The sequence below is a fragment of the Poecilia reticulata genome, chromosome 12, assembly GCF_904066995.2.
Source record: "Poecilia reticulata chromosome 12, P_reticulata-male-v2, whole genome shotgun sequence".
Lineage (NCBI taxonomy): Eukaryota > Metazoa > Chordata > Actinopteri > Cyprinodontiformes > Poeciliidae > Poecilia > Poecilia reticulata.
The window spans coordinates 4,169,357-4,182,358 of NC_088841.1; the positions used below are offsets into that span (position 1 = coordinate 4,169,357).

At 37.9% G+C, this 13,002-nt stretch overlaps 1 protein-coding gene across 3 annotated transcripts in view; it reads right to left on the minus strand.

Annotated features, from left to right (window-relative positions):
- rph3aa (rabphilin 3A homolog (mouse), a) overlaps window positions 1–7,144 on the minus strand; it is a 32,216-nt gene extending 25,072 nt beyond the window's left edge. For 2 of the 3 annotated variants that reach the window (XM_008423313.3, XM_017308006.2), the window contains exon 1: window positions 7,001–7,144. The gene's annotated coding sequence lies outside the window, so the exon portion shown is untranslated. The remainder of the gene's footprint in view (window positions 1–7,000) is intronic. The other variant, XM_008423311.3, reaches the window with a different exon arrangement.
- Between the last annotated feature and the right edge of the window lie 5,858 nt (window positions 7,145–13,002).

Sequence of the window (13,002 nt, forward strand, 5' to 3'; positions counted from 1 at the left end):
GGAGGGATTGGCTTAGTTCTCTGACTCTAATAAAATACACAAACCATTTTGGCATCCCTTGTTTAAAAATCCTTTAAATAAATGTATCTTTTATTGCAGTGAAAGTGTTTTGCTCATTATCTTAGAAAAGAAAAGTTTACATCTAATTTCTGTACATCTAATCAATGGAGAAAAACACGCCATGCCAATTGTTAAAAAATAAAATAGTAATTTGTAAGCACTTTGATAGACTAGCTGAGTGAGTGACAGATGAAGAAGCTCTGACGAGTGGCGTCACTGAGGAGAAGCTTTCTTTTTTTTTTTACAACTGCAGCGGTGGTTTAAAATCAAGCTTTCCAAACCAAAGCTAACCTTGTTGCTCTGACCAGATCTGAGCAGGTTTCGGCATGAAGGTCAACACACCTGCCTTTATCGAAACATTTGTTTTTTTTCTCTTTATAAATGGGTCACAGTATTGCATACTTATACCCGAGGAAAAGGGGTTTAATGGATGACGAGTTAAACTTCTAATCCATGATAAAAAAATTTAAAAAAATACAAATTTAAAAATGTCCCAGATTAATATTTTTTCATGGCGAATTTGTTAATTCCTGGTGTGGGGTCTATTCCCAACAAGAAATGTTAGAGTGGATAAAAAAAATTTCAGCCCAAGATGGTCAGTCCATCAACACAAACAACAACAACAAAACAACGTAAAAACGAAACCAACATTGTTTTTCCTGTTCTGACAATGTTGTGAATTTTACACCATTTACTCAAAATACACACAACACCACAGCAACACAACAGTTTCAATGATGTGAAAGGGGTCTTCACATTTACAGTGGGGATTCTCGGATAGAAATTTGTTGTCATGGCTGTAAATAAATAGCAAAGAACACACAACTACTCACTGAAAGTGTGTCAGAAAACGACTCCGCAGCTTAATCTTTGCATAAAACAATACAGTAAATTCTTCTAACGTTAACCTTTTTTGACTTATCTAATTCTTTTGCGTATCCTCACCGTCATTATCCACTCTAAGGTCAAATCAACATCATTTAAAGTGAAGTGTCCTTTCTGCCTCCGTATCTCTGCAGGTGCGCCGGAGTAGATTTTCCTGCGGCTGAGACCTCCGCTGGCCCGGTACTAACTTTAATACAAATTGACATGCAAATAAACATACACACAATCATTTCCTCTGACTCTTTTTCATGCACCCGGACACGAAGGTTTGCAGAGCAGCGACCTGTCACATGGATTTAGCAGACTACGGGGAAAGCATTGCAAATGGATGAGAATTAGCAGACAACTGAGCGACTTTAATGTCATGCAAAGGTGTGGGCTTTCCAAGAGCGGCTCCGAGGCCACTGGCCTAACACACACACACACACACACACACACACAATAACACAAGTTATACTGTATGTTTCATAAGAGAGAAACGCATTGTGGGCGTGAATGTGCCGCTACTGCAGGGAGGAAAACTCCAACAGCCTGGTAATCCTTCTGTGTTTTCATTAACGCCAGGAGGCTTTCCCTGCTCCAAACTGCCCTGACTTCTGTTTCCATATTCATGTTTTCAAGATTAAATATGCTGACATATGTTCCAAGTAGATATTCATGTATGTATGAGGACAGAATATTAAATTACTGTAATGGAGTATTGACTCCATTACAGGGTGCTTCTGTTTTCATGTCACTCGTAAATATTCTCCATCATCAAATTTTAATCTCAGCCAAAGATAACCTCGGGAAATACAGGAAAACTGCTTTTAATCATGATTTTATTTATTACGGGAAAAGGCTGTCTCAACCAGTCGGGTCTCACACGATGAAACAGAACAGCGATGAACCGAAATAGCTCCAACATATTAAATGTTTCCCTCGGTACAGTTAGCAAAAACTGACCAGGTCGGCTCTTTTGAAAGGAGAGAGCCTTCTCTACGGTGGCCCGGAAGTGAAAACCACTTCACTACACACAACTCCAAATTTAAAAGCACTAAACATATTCAGTAACACAACGATATTAACTAAGCACAACTACAAATTAAGAAAACAACGACATTAATAAAACTGAAGAGGAGGGTCCCAGTGAGAAACTTTAGATGTCGCTGATTGGACGAGACCGATTTTTGTCTGTCTTTTCATCTGTCTGTCTAGCTAAACAAAGAGAGCACAAATATCAGAATAATGTAGTTCTGAAGTCAACTTTGGCTACTAAGTCATAAAAACAACGTACAGTCACCAATTAAGAAACCAGTTACCAGAGTGTCATCATCAATACACATCATATATGCTGGTTCTGTTTATTATAGCTCAAATGCCACTAAAAAAATGTTGAACAGTGACTTGTTGAAGTGGGTTGCACTTCTGGGCCACCGTACATCCCCCTCTCTCTCTCTGAGGAAAATATTCCTCGTGACTCAAAAACAGGCAGAAAATAATCCTTTAAAAAAGCAGCCGGAGCTGCGTAGGTGAGGCAGCACAGACTCTAAGACGATTGGTTGTGGCACATCGGAAAGCTCGTTAGACCTGAAATGAGGTGAATCATCCCAGGACAGCCAGTGTGGGCCAACCTCTTCCACAACAGCAAATACCCCCCCTTGTTATTTATGGTACACAGAACATTCCCTAAGGAGTCCAAACACTCCCATCTGAGTTAGACAGGAACATTTCAAGCCCCATTGTTTGTTTCCCTCGTCCATCTCCTCCCGCCCCCACTCGTTTCCCCACAGCTGTCACTTCTCAAATCTCGTCATTTCCAGTGACTTCATTCACCAGCCTCTCCACACAGGCTTCAGAACCCTTCAGCCATTCACCCTCACTCGTCCATCCGTTCAACACTATCTCGCCTCCCTCATAGGTTGCTCCCCCCTCCCCCCCCTCCATCTTGGACCCAGATTTGTCAGAATCGTGAGGAAGCAGCTTATGGGGCTTAACTTTACAAAGGCCATCACCACCTACTTTATTCCCCTTCGGATCCGCAGCCCTTCATCACAAATACGTAAGTGCGCACAAGTGCAGTTCTGACGACTGCTGTGTAAAACCCTTTATGGATGCATGAGCATAATCTGCTTCATTAATCCCATCATGGTCGTCTCAAGGTTTGACATAAGAGTTGGAATAACTGCTCCACCACCTTATAGGGGAAGTCAGGACATCAATTTCAGCTGCATTTCTATTAAACACAGAATTGGATAAATTGGATTAGGAAAATAATTTTGCTTAGTGGAAACAGCAATTACAAAAAAAATGTTTGTTTATTGATGAAACGCACATTTATTGATAAAAAGTTGTTGTGCTGGGATGAGGTGGGGGTGGGGGTTAGCCGTATCTAAATAGATGTATTTCCCAAAACTGCAAGGGAAACACTTTTATCACATCACGAATCTTGTGATCAACAGCAGGATGTTTCTACTGGCAGAAACAACAAAGATGACAACAGGAAGTAGGAGGAGGGCGGATTGTTTTTGTTTTTTTCAGACAATGTTCTGCCGGCTCCACCAGAGCTCTCCCAGAGCTCTCGATTTATATTTTGTTGCATAACCAGACAGTGAACTGTCTCCTAAATCTATAACACTTTCAGCAATTTGACACTTTACAAAATCACAAAGTGTCAATTTATCAAAATATCTAACATTGGTGAAAATTATTTTAGGGATTCCTCATGTTTGTAGTTAACTGATTCAAAAATCTCAGAGGATTTGACTAAAACTGTCAAAATAAAAAGCTGTCAGGCATTGTCTTCTTGCCCAAAACACTGCGGTGACTCACTTGACTGCTAGTTGGTAATGATGCTCTGCAGGTTTGGCTTCTCTGAATTCAAAATCCATTTTCATCCCCTTCTGAGGTTATGTTTCCTTCCTTGTTTTCATTATCTGCATTTACTGCTTTCAAAAATAAACTGCTAATTTAATTTCTCAACTTTATTGGGGAAAAAAGTTGCCATTGTTCTCAACACAGCTGATTTTCAGGCATATATGACAAATGAAGTGATGTAGCGTTGTTATAGCGAACAGTCTGCCTGCATGTCAGGGTTATAAATGTTAAATGGGTTTATATGTGGAGTACAATGTGAGTTGACAGATTGCTTGTCAGTCTGGATTTATGGTGAGCTGTGTCTTTAATTTAATTTAAGATCTCTGATGGAAGAGTGTCGCTCCATGTAATCCCTCATCATTCTCCTACTTCCTGCTGTCAGCTGCTCACAACATTAACAGTAAACTTAAAAGTAGAACATAGTAAGAGTAAATGTAATGGCAGCAGCTTAACTGTGTTGCGTTTTTGCTCTATCCATCTGTGTATGTGCGTGCGTGCGTGCGTGCGTGCGTGCGTGCGTGCGTGCGTGCGTGCGTGCGTGTGTGTGTGTGTAGAAGACTAGGTTGCTTTGAATGTTTTTTGTAGCAGATTTACAATGTGTGTAGATAGAAATGTAGATGACAAGAACTGCAGGAACAATCACCTGTTTACTTTCTGCTTTTCAAATGTGTCCTTTTGAAGATGTACTTTTAAATTCATTAATTAAATCTGTTTGAGATGTTGATAATTTTGCCATTTTTTCTAATTCACGCAAACATATGCGCAGTGACACAACCGTATATCTTTGAAAGGCATTAGTAGCGCTTCCTGCACAACCAACAAGGATGCAGAAAGTGGTTTCTGGATGGTAAGTCAACAACAAAACACTTGTCTTTTCCAGCAGCCATTGTAGAGCGCATACTCTGCAGCTGACCAAAAGTGCTGGAGCTCAGCTCTGGTTGCTCAGCAACACACTAGGCTTCATCCAGAGTGACTTTGGCAAGCAAAAAAACAAAAAAAGTAAATAACCAGCCATTATTTTAGCCATTATTTTTTAGAAAAGTGACAATATGCTATTTTATTCTGTTTCATAAAATAAAATCCCATAAAATCCCGGCAACATGTATAAAAGTTTCAGTTGTTACACAACAAAATGTAAAATGTTTAAAGACACAAACTTTGAACAACTAACTAAATGCAAACCTCACATTATACCTCATTTTCAGCGTTACGTTTTTCCGTCTCGGAGCTCAGCAAATCTGATCTGCATGACTGAACAAGCATCAGTTAATTAAATGTACACTGACAAAAGACATTTTGTTGCCAAGATGTTTCGCTACCAAAAGCAGCTTTCAAGACAATTAAGCCTTTAAATGCTGCCGTCTCAGAAAGCACAGGCACAGGGAAGAAATAAAGGGAGAAAGAAAACCTAAAGTAAGGAGGATTTTCCCTGACTTCAGCAGGCAGGAGGTGTTGAGCTGGCATCAAGCATTTCTGCTCAAGCACATTTGCTACATCACTCAGCACCTGAATGCTCAGCAGCCTGTCTAATCCAGCAGCACCTTCCTCACTCACACCTCAGTCAATACAGCTGATTGAGGGTCAAAAGGGGGTATTCAGCTGGGATTACACGGAGCATGAGAAAGGAGAGAGGGTTCAAAAAAAATCTGAACTGTGGCAGAGGATGATAGAGCGAATAAAAAAAAAACAACAACTGAGCGCTATAGCATTGCAAATCAATTCTACTCCTCTCTACTCACACAGACTCACTGCCATCTTTCTTTCTCTCCTCTCATTCCTGCCCGTTCGGCCCTGAATGCTCCTCTGCCACTGTGTGTTAGGCTGACGGCTCCGTTCTCCTTCACTTTGAGGGCTGACGGTTTGTAAACGGGAGGCGGAGTGAACGACAGCCCACCTCCTCCTCTCAGACGCTTGGCCAGTTTCAACTGGCCTTGCTTGATAAAGACAAAAGTTTTGATGCTCGGATGAGGTGGTTTTTCGGCCATATTGAAATAGGTGTATTTCGCAAAACTGCAGTGGAAACATTTTTTTCTGAATCACACGAATCACGATCAACAGCCGGATGTTACTACTGGCGGAAATGATGAAGACGACGACAGGAAGTGGTAGGAGGAGGATGGTTTGTTTTTGTTTAATTCGGACAACGTTCATAAAAAGTTGTCTTTCAAACGTGTTCAGTCCATAGCCATGATTTAAGTTAGCCGTGTTTAAACGTTTGTGCTGCTCTTTTTGTGAAACACTTTGATTTTTATGTGCAAAAAGGACAAAATACATCCTTATGAAGGCATTTCTAAGCATTTCATGTCCTCCAAACCGTGCAGCAACATTTCCATTTCATGATTGATTCCATCACATGAAAGTTATCAGAAGTTCAAATAAAACATTCATGACAGCGGCTATAAATGTGATTCATACACAGCAGTAGTATTGGGTTGTGATTTGATCTTAAGGCCATTACATAGCTGCAGGGCTCTGAAGCTTTATGCTCAAAGGTCTAAATCTTATTTCTAGATCCAGAACCACTAGACATGAGCTAATCCCTTTTTATTAAGTTTACTTACAACTGACAAGCAAAAAAGGTACTTTCTACGATGTTTGTGAACCTTCACTACTCTGATCTTTAACAGTTCAGCTTCACAAGCACAAAAAATAAAGTTAATTAGTTGTCATGCCTCAGAAAATAAAATATTCTGTTTTCACACAAGAGTAGCCAAACTACGTTACCTCAGTCTAGTGCAACCAGATGGTCATCTGAACAACTGAGGTAAAAAGTCATATTGTGTTGTTTAAGTGTTCCCTTTATTTTTTTGAGCAGTATATATATATATATATATATATATATATATATATATATATATATATATATATATATATATATATATATATATATATATATATATATATATATATATGATCAATGCAAGATTCAAGACGACTGGTAATTATTTAATATCGGAATTTTAGAGAAATTGCATCCTAATTTGAGCAAATAAAACATCTGCAAAAAAAACTTTCATAGTATTTTTTGTTTCAAACAATAATACATTTTTAAAATATTTTTTCTTTATTATGCACGTCACTTACACAGTCTTCTAACCAGGCATCGTAGTGAATTTATAGTAAAGAAAAAAGTCCAAACCAACTTGTACATCATATAAACATTGTTAAAACAAAACTGAGTGTCTCAGCATGGTCTTACCTGAGGCTGTGGGACAGACGCGGTGCTGTTCTCTGGTTCTGGTCCGGATGTGAACGGCTTCAGCTCTCAGCATCCATCCAGCAGCATCTTCTCCCCCGCTCTCCTCCTCACTGACAGCCTCTCCAGCCCCACATGCTGTAGTAGGAGCTCTGCTGCCTCCCCTCCCCTCCCCTCATATTTCTCTCTCTCTCTCTCTCTCTCTCTCTCTCTCTCTCTCTCTCTCTCTCTCTCTCTCTCTCTCTCTCTCTCTCTCTCTCTCTCTCTCTCTCTCTCTCTCTCTCTCTCTCTCTCTCTCTCTCTCTCTCTCTCTGTCTCTCTCTCTCTCTCTCTCTCTCTCTCTCTGTCTCTCATTTTACTAAGTCTGTCCGCTCTCATCACGTCAGCACCGGGCGAAATGATGATGCCTCCTCAACTCTTGGCAAAGTGAATTAAAAGAGAGGCAAAAGAAGCAGTTGGCTGCTTCATTAAAGTATAATCCTACAGAACTGGAGGCAGATTCATGACTACAGTACAATTCTGAGATAAAACCTGGAGATTTCATTACTTGATTTTTCTAAAAAAAAAAAAAATTCTAATTAATAATTAATTAAATAAAATTGATTATTCGTACTTAAAACAACACATGATCCGTTCTTATGTTTATAGAGTCTGTTGAAAATCACATTGTGGCTTCCACCTTCATCCATCCATCCATCCATTTTCTTGCACCCTCGTCCCTTAATGGGGTCGGGAGGGTTGCTTCTACATTCATTTTTAATTAAATTAATTTCTTTAGCTTATATTTGTCACTTGAAAAATGAGGTTTTTCTCTTGTGAAAGGGGCAGTATTTTGCATTTTCCATGCATATATTGTATTTAATAGCACAATCAACTATAGTCCGAATTGGAACAAGTAATTATGAAACCTTCAATTGTTATTTTTAAAAAAAGACTATATATAAAATATGACTTCAAAGAAATTTTCCTTCCTGATTTAACACCTTGAAATTGGGTCTCTGTCTCTTTAAGAAAATCCTTCTCTTTCTGAAACTCCACCTTCAGGAAGTCATCACAACATGGCCCCTCTATTAACCCTTTAACGTTTTCACTGAGCAATAGCTGACATGAGCTCAGCAGATGCTCAGTTCCACCAGGTGTTTGCTAATTGCTGCTGGCTAGTCTGAAGGAGCTGAGCGGAGCTGGAGGGAGCCGCAGGGCCAACTTTAAGAGTTTTATTTTCCTATGTGAACATATATAACAACCAAACTATTCTGCTGCTTTAGAACAGTGTTTATTAGATAAATCTATAAATAAAAAATATTCATAATGCAATTTGGTTGCAAGGTTTTGCTTATTTATTCTGATGGACATGTTATTTTGGATTTAAAATGTAAAATAAAAAATTGATTTCTTTTCAAATCTAACACTCCTATTTGAATTATTATTATTATTATTATTATTATTATTATTATTATTATTATTATTATTATTATTATTATTATTATTATTATTATTTCTAGTTCTATCTCCCATAGCTGAAATGTCTCCCTGTGCTGGAGAAACTCGTAGTGAATCTCCACATGAGCCCACTATACGAAATAGATCTATTTCAGGAGCTTTTTTTTCCTCAAGCAAAACAGCTGCACTTATTATGTACAACACAACGCAAATCCAAGGCCTCGCTGCAGTCAGTGTGCAATTAGAGCCCATGATGATTATGTAATTCCGTGGTTCAGCTAAGAGATAACCGTAAGGCCTTTCCGAGGAACGATCGCCGCAACAATAAGGACAAACACCGTTACAGTAACATGACATGTGACGCGCGTCTTTGTGCTGCAGTCCTGACAGCAGATGATCATAAGCGGGGTCGCTTCTCAGTTTTACTCAACTCTGAGTCTGGTTCGGACTGTGAGACGGGAGTTTGCTCACTGTTGCCCTCTTGTGGCATTTTAACTGCACTGCGTCGTAAAATGCCAGGACATTTAAGGCACAACATTTTATATCCCCTAAATTTCAACTAAATCCTTATCCAAAGATAAGTGAAGCCAAATAACACAATACAATTAAGAGCGTTTTTTTTAAATTAAGGAATAAAATAAAATAAAATAAAATAAAATAGAATATATTGTAAACATAAAACACTACTAGAGTGTTGTATATTGTGAGTGAAAATATTACTTATATACCTTTGACTATTTCACATTTTGTCAAATTACAACCACAAACTTCGACATATTTTATTTGGGAAACATTTCATTAGACAACACAAAACTAGCACATAACTCAAGTGGAAGGAAAACAAAATGTTTCCCTCTTATTTTAAAGAAAATGGCTAATTTGCATTCTGCCCCTTTCCTCTATCACTCCTGTCCTGAATACAATCTAGTGGGATTTATTGCTTTCAGAAGTCAGCTGCGTCCTGAATAGAGTCCCCCCTGCGTAACTTTTACAAAGAATGGGCAAAATCTTTTGTCTCTGAAGCTGAGAGACATACACCAAAAGACTTGGATTTTGTGAACAAAATATTTAGTGTGCTTACTAAATATAATTTGGAGTTACATAATTAGCTTCAAGCTTAATATTTAGTCAGCAAGCTAAATATTTCTCTTAAAACTCAATGTTTAGTTTCAGGCTAAAGAATTACTTATCTGGTTAAGTATTTACTTTCAAAACTGGATATTTAGTTAGCAAACTAAACATTTAGCTTCAAAACTGAATATCTATTCTGCAAGCCAAATATTTCTCTTCTCACTATATATTTAGCTTCAAATTGAATATTTAATTAGCAAGCTAAATGTTTAGCCTTAAATTTAATATTTAGTTAGCTAACTAAACATTTACCATACTAATGAAATATTTAATTTGAAGTTTCTGGCTATATTTAAAGAGAAAGGAGGCACAAACAACCTTTTAAAAAAAATCACATCTGCTTCATTCTGAGAGATCCATGTGAAATCTGGGACGGCGTGTGGATGATGCCGGTGCCCTTCAGATGAATTCTGGAAAGCTGCGGCGGAGCCGGGCGACAGAAAGCGGAGGGGGAGAGTTAATGACGAACGACAGATAAATGCCAAACTCATGACCACGCATGCTGATAGCTCTGGGTCAGTGACGTGTTGAGCACTTGTGTGCGCGCGTGTTTTGTGACAGCCTGCATGAATTCGACGTGTTTTTGTTCAGCAAAGTCGTTGGTAACCCAGGGTAAGACGGCCCTCACAGAGGCTGGACAGAGGCTGTTAGTTCCACCCCACTGCCTTTTTGTGTGTATTTATAAGGAGGAGTTGGTACTGAACACCCTGTATACAGTAATAGTTTGTTGGACACAGTTTGTTTTTCCCATACCGTGTTTTAAATGTGCAATAAGATTGTAATGGTTAGGTCTCAACTATGGATTTCAGATCATCCTGAGCAACACGTTGGGTTTTCCTAAGGATTTTCCAACGGTGAATTACACCGTTTTCAAGGCCCAATATATTTTTATTTTTCACCTATCTGAATAAACTTTAAAAAAAAAAATCCCTTATACGCTTTCAGATTTGTTCGTTAAATCAGAAAAAAAGAAAACATGTTCCTAAAGCCAACTTCAGCATTATTTGGGTAAATCCTTTTTTTTGTAGCTGACCCTCCATTTCTGTTCCAATTCACAGCATGTGAACAATGAGGCTTTGTAAAAATGAAATAAATAGCTGTTTCAGTGCTTTATTCTGCATCTAAACTATCTACAACAATGCTCAGCTTAAGAATCACAGTTCCAGTTAAAACTTCGATTCATAAAAGCTGTGACATTGTCCATGTTTTTTTAAATCAGGGTTGAGTGTTGTAGTGCTGGATTTTAAGTTAAAAGATGACAAGTAACTATGCAGAAGCATTTATTTTATTTAAAAACTTAAAATTTCTACCTTTGATTCCAGTATTGGTGGCAGCGTGTTGAAGTAGCTCTGTTATGTTAGTTCTGATTGGTTCTTTTTGTAGACTTTTGTTCATACTGTGTTTGGTTGAGGCATTGAATGAATGGACAGTTATTTTCTGTGATTTTGGATGCTTGTTTCTCCTTGAATTTGGCATCATTTGGATGGTAAATGTATTTGTGAGTGCAGTATATGGGTTACAACCATTGAAAACTTTCCAAATGTGGCATCCATTAAGGTTAACCCAGGCTCGCCAAATGGTATAAAAAGCCTACAACAAAGATTAAATCGACAAAACACAAGTTTCTTGACTTTTTTAAATTTAATTACATGCATGAATGTGTTTGTTCACTGAGAAATACCGCTATGAATAACTGAAGTGTCTTTATTGGTTGTGCTGGGAAGTTCCTCTGCTCTAATGCTTTTTTTATTTAAGTGATGCATTTCAGTCAGTCAGAGTCAAAGGTCATCGTCTTAATGGGCGTTCTGTGTTAACACCCAAACGCTTCCTCCAACACTTTGAAACAATAAAAAAGATTACAGCTGTGAAACCGAGACGTCTCGGTGCCGTCGCAGGGCGAGTTTACATTCACAAGCTGAATAACAGCAGTGTTGATTCTTCAACAGGCCAAACAGCTGAGCAGAGGACTTTTACAGGCATAAAATGATGAATGATATTCTTTAGCTATAGTTGCTGCAGTTGTAAGCTAGCATCTCGACAGACTATCACCAATTAATGAGAGCCAAATGTTGTAAGTTGGTGTTTATTTTTAAAGCTAATCTACAAGAAGGGAAGGCTACGGTTAGTTGGGTGCTAGCATAACACCAGATGGAACTATAAATGTCACAGACGACTTTGCTAATGCTAACAACGACCAAGCTAGCTTACTGTGTAAATTAACACCTAATACAGTTATACAATTATTTATACCCCTGGTAGATTTAGATGTAAACTAATATATTTTTGTCAACAAGTTTATGCTGGCAGAAGATGATATTAAAGTTTTGCATCACCCTAATCTGCTCAAAGATCACCAAAGATAAACCATCGAAAAACCAGTAGAAAGATGGGGAAGAACAATATATATATATAACATTGTTCATGGTATAAATCATTTTCCCTCATGTCATTTTTAATAAAATGTAGATTAAAAATACATTTTAGATTGCTTTATTATATTTGAAGCAATGTGTGTCTTCTTTTCTATCAGAGCAAAAAAACCTAGTTTAATAGAAATAATTTAAACATACATTTGACAGAGGTATGAATAACTGTGCCTAGCTGAATGCGTTTCAACGATAAAAAAAAAAATCTGGAAGTATTGGCAATACCCGATGACACACACAGATAAATCTAATTTTCTGAGTGCAAAAAGGCTCATCTTCAGGATTGTGACGGAATGTCACCATAACAACTTCAATGTCACATTTTTCAAACAGTAATTGCTTTTTTAACCCTCCTGCAGTCTTAGCGCGACACTCAGGAGACCCACGTCAAATGTCACAGTTGAACAGCAGTGAAGTAGGGCAGGTTGTTCCGTCAGACTGTCAGTTCCCAAAACTACACATACACACACAAAAACCTAGTAAAAGCTTTTGGGGTCCACATGACCCCATCTAATAAGACCGCAGGAGGGTTAAAGTTCACACATATAACACAAGTAAATTTTTTGCTACACCAATTTTGGGTTTTTTTTGTAAGCCATAATTCAAATTAGAAAAAATAAATGCTTGGGATATTTAATTCTGTAGGTAATGAATTTTTGTGAATTTCACTTTCTAAAATAACCAAAAAAAAGTTTTTAAAAATATTTACATGTACATATAGCAGTGATGTAAACGTAAAGAATATATTAACCTTTAGGCCACTAAAGATTTTAACATGCCTATTATATATATGTGTTGCAGCATGGCATAGCAACACATTAGATGCTTAGAAAGTCCAAACCACAGTGGCCACAGTACGGCATTAAAATCCAAGGTTGTCACTAAAATTATGTTTTCAATATTCCAACAGCTACGCAACCACCTTTTTTTCCCCTCCAACTGATGTTAAAGTTAATATTTAAGACACCCCAATCTTGTTTCTGAAACAACATCATCCAAGCTAACAAA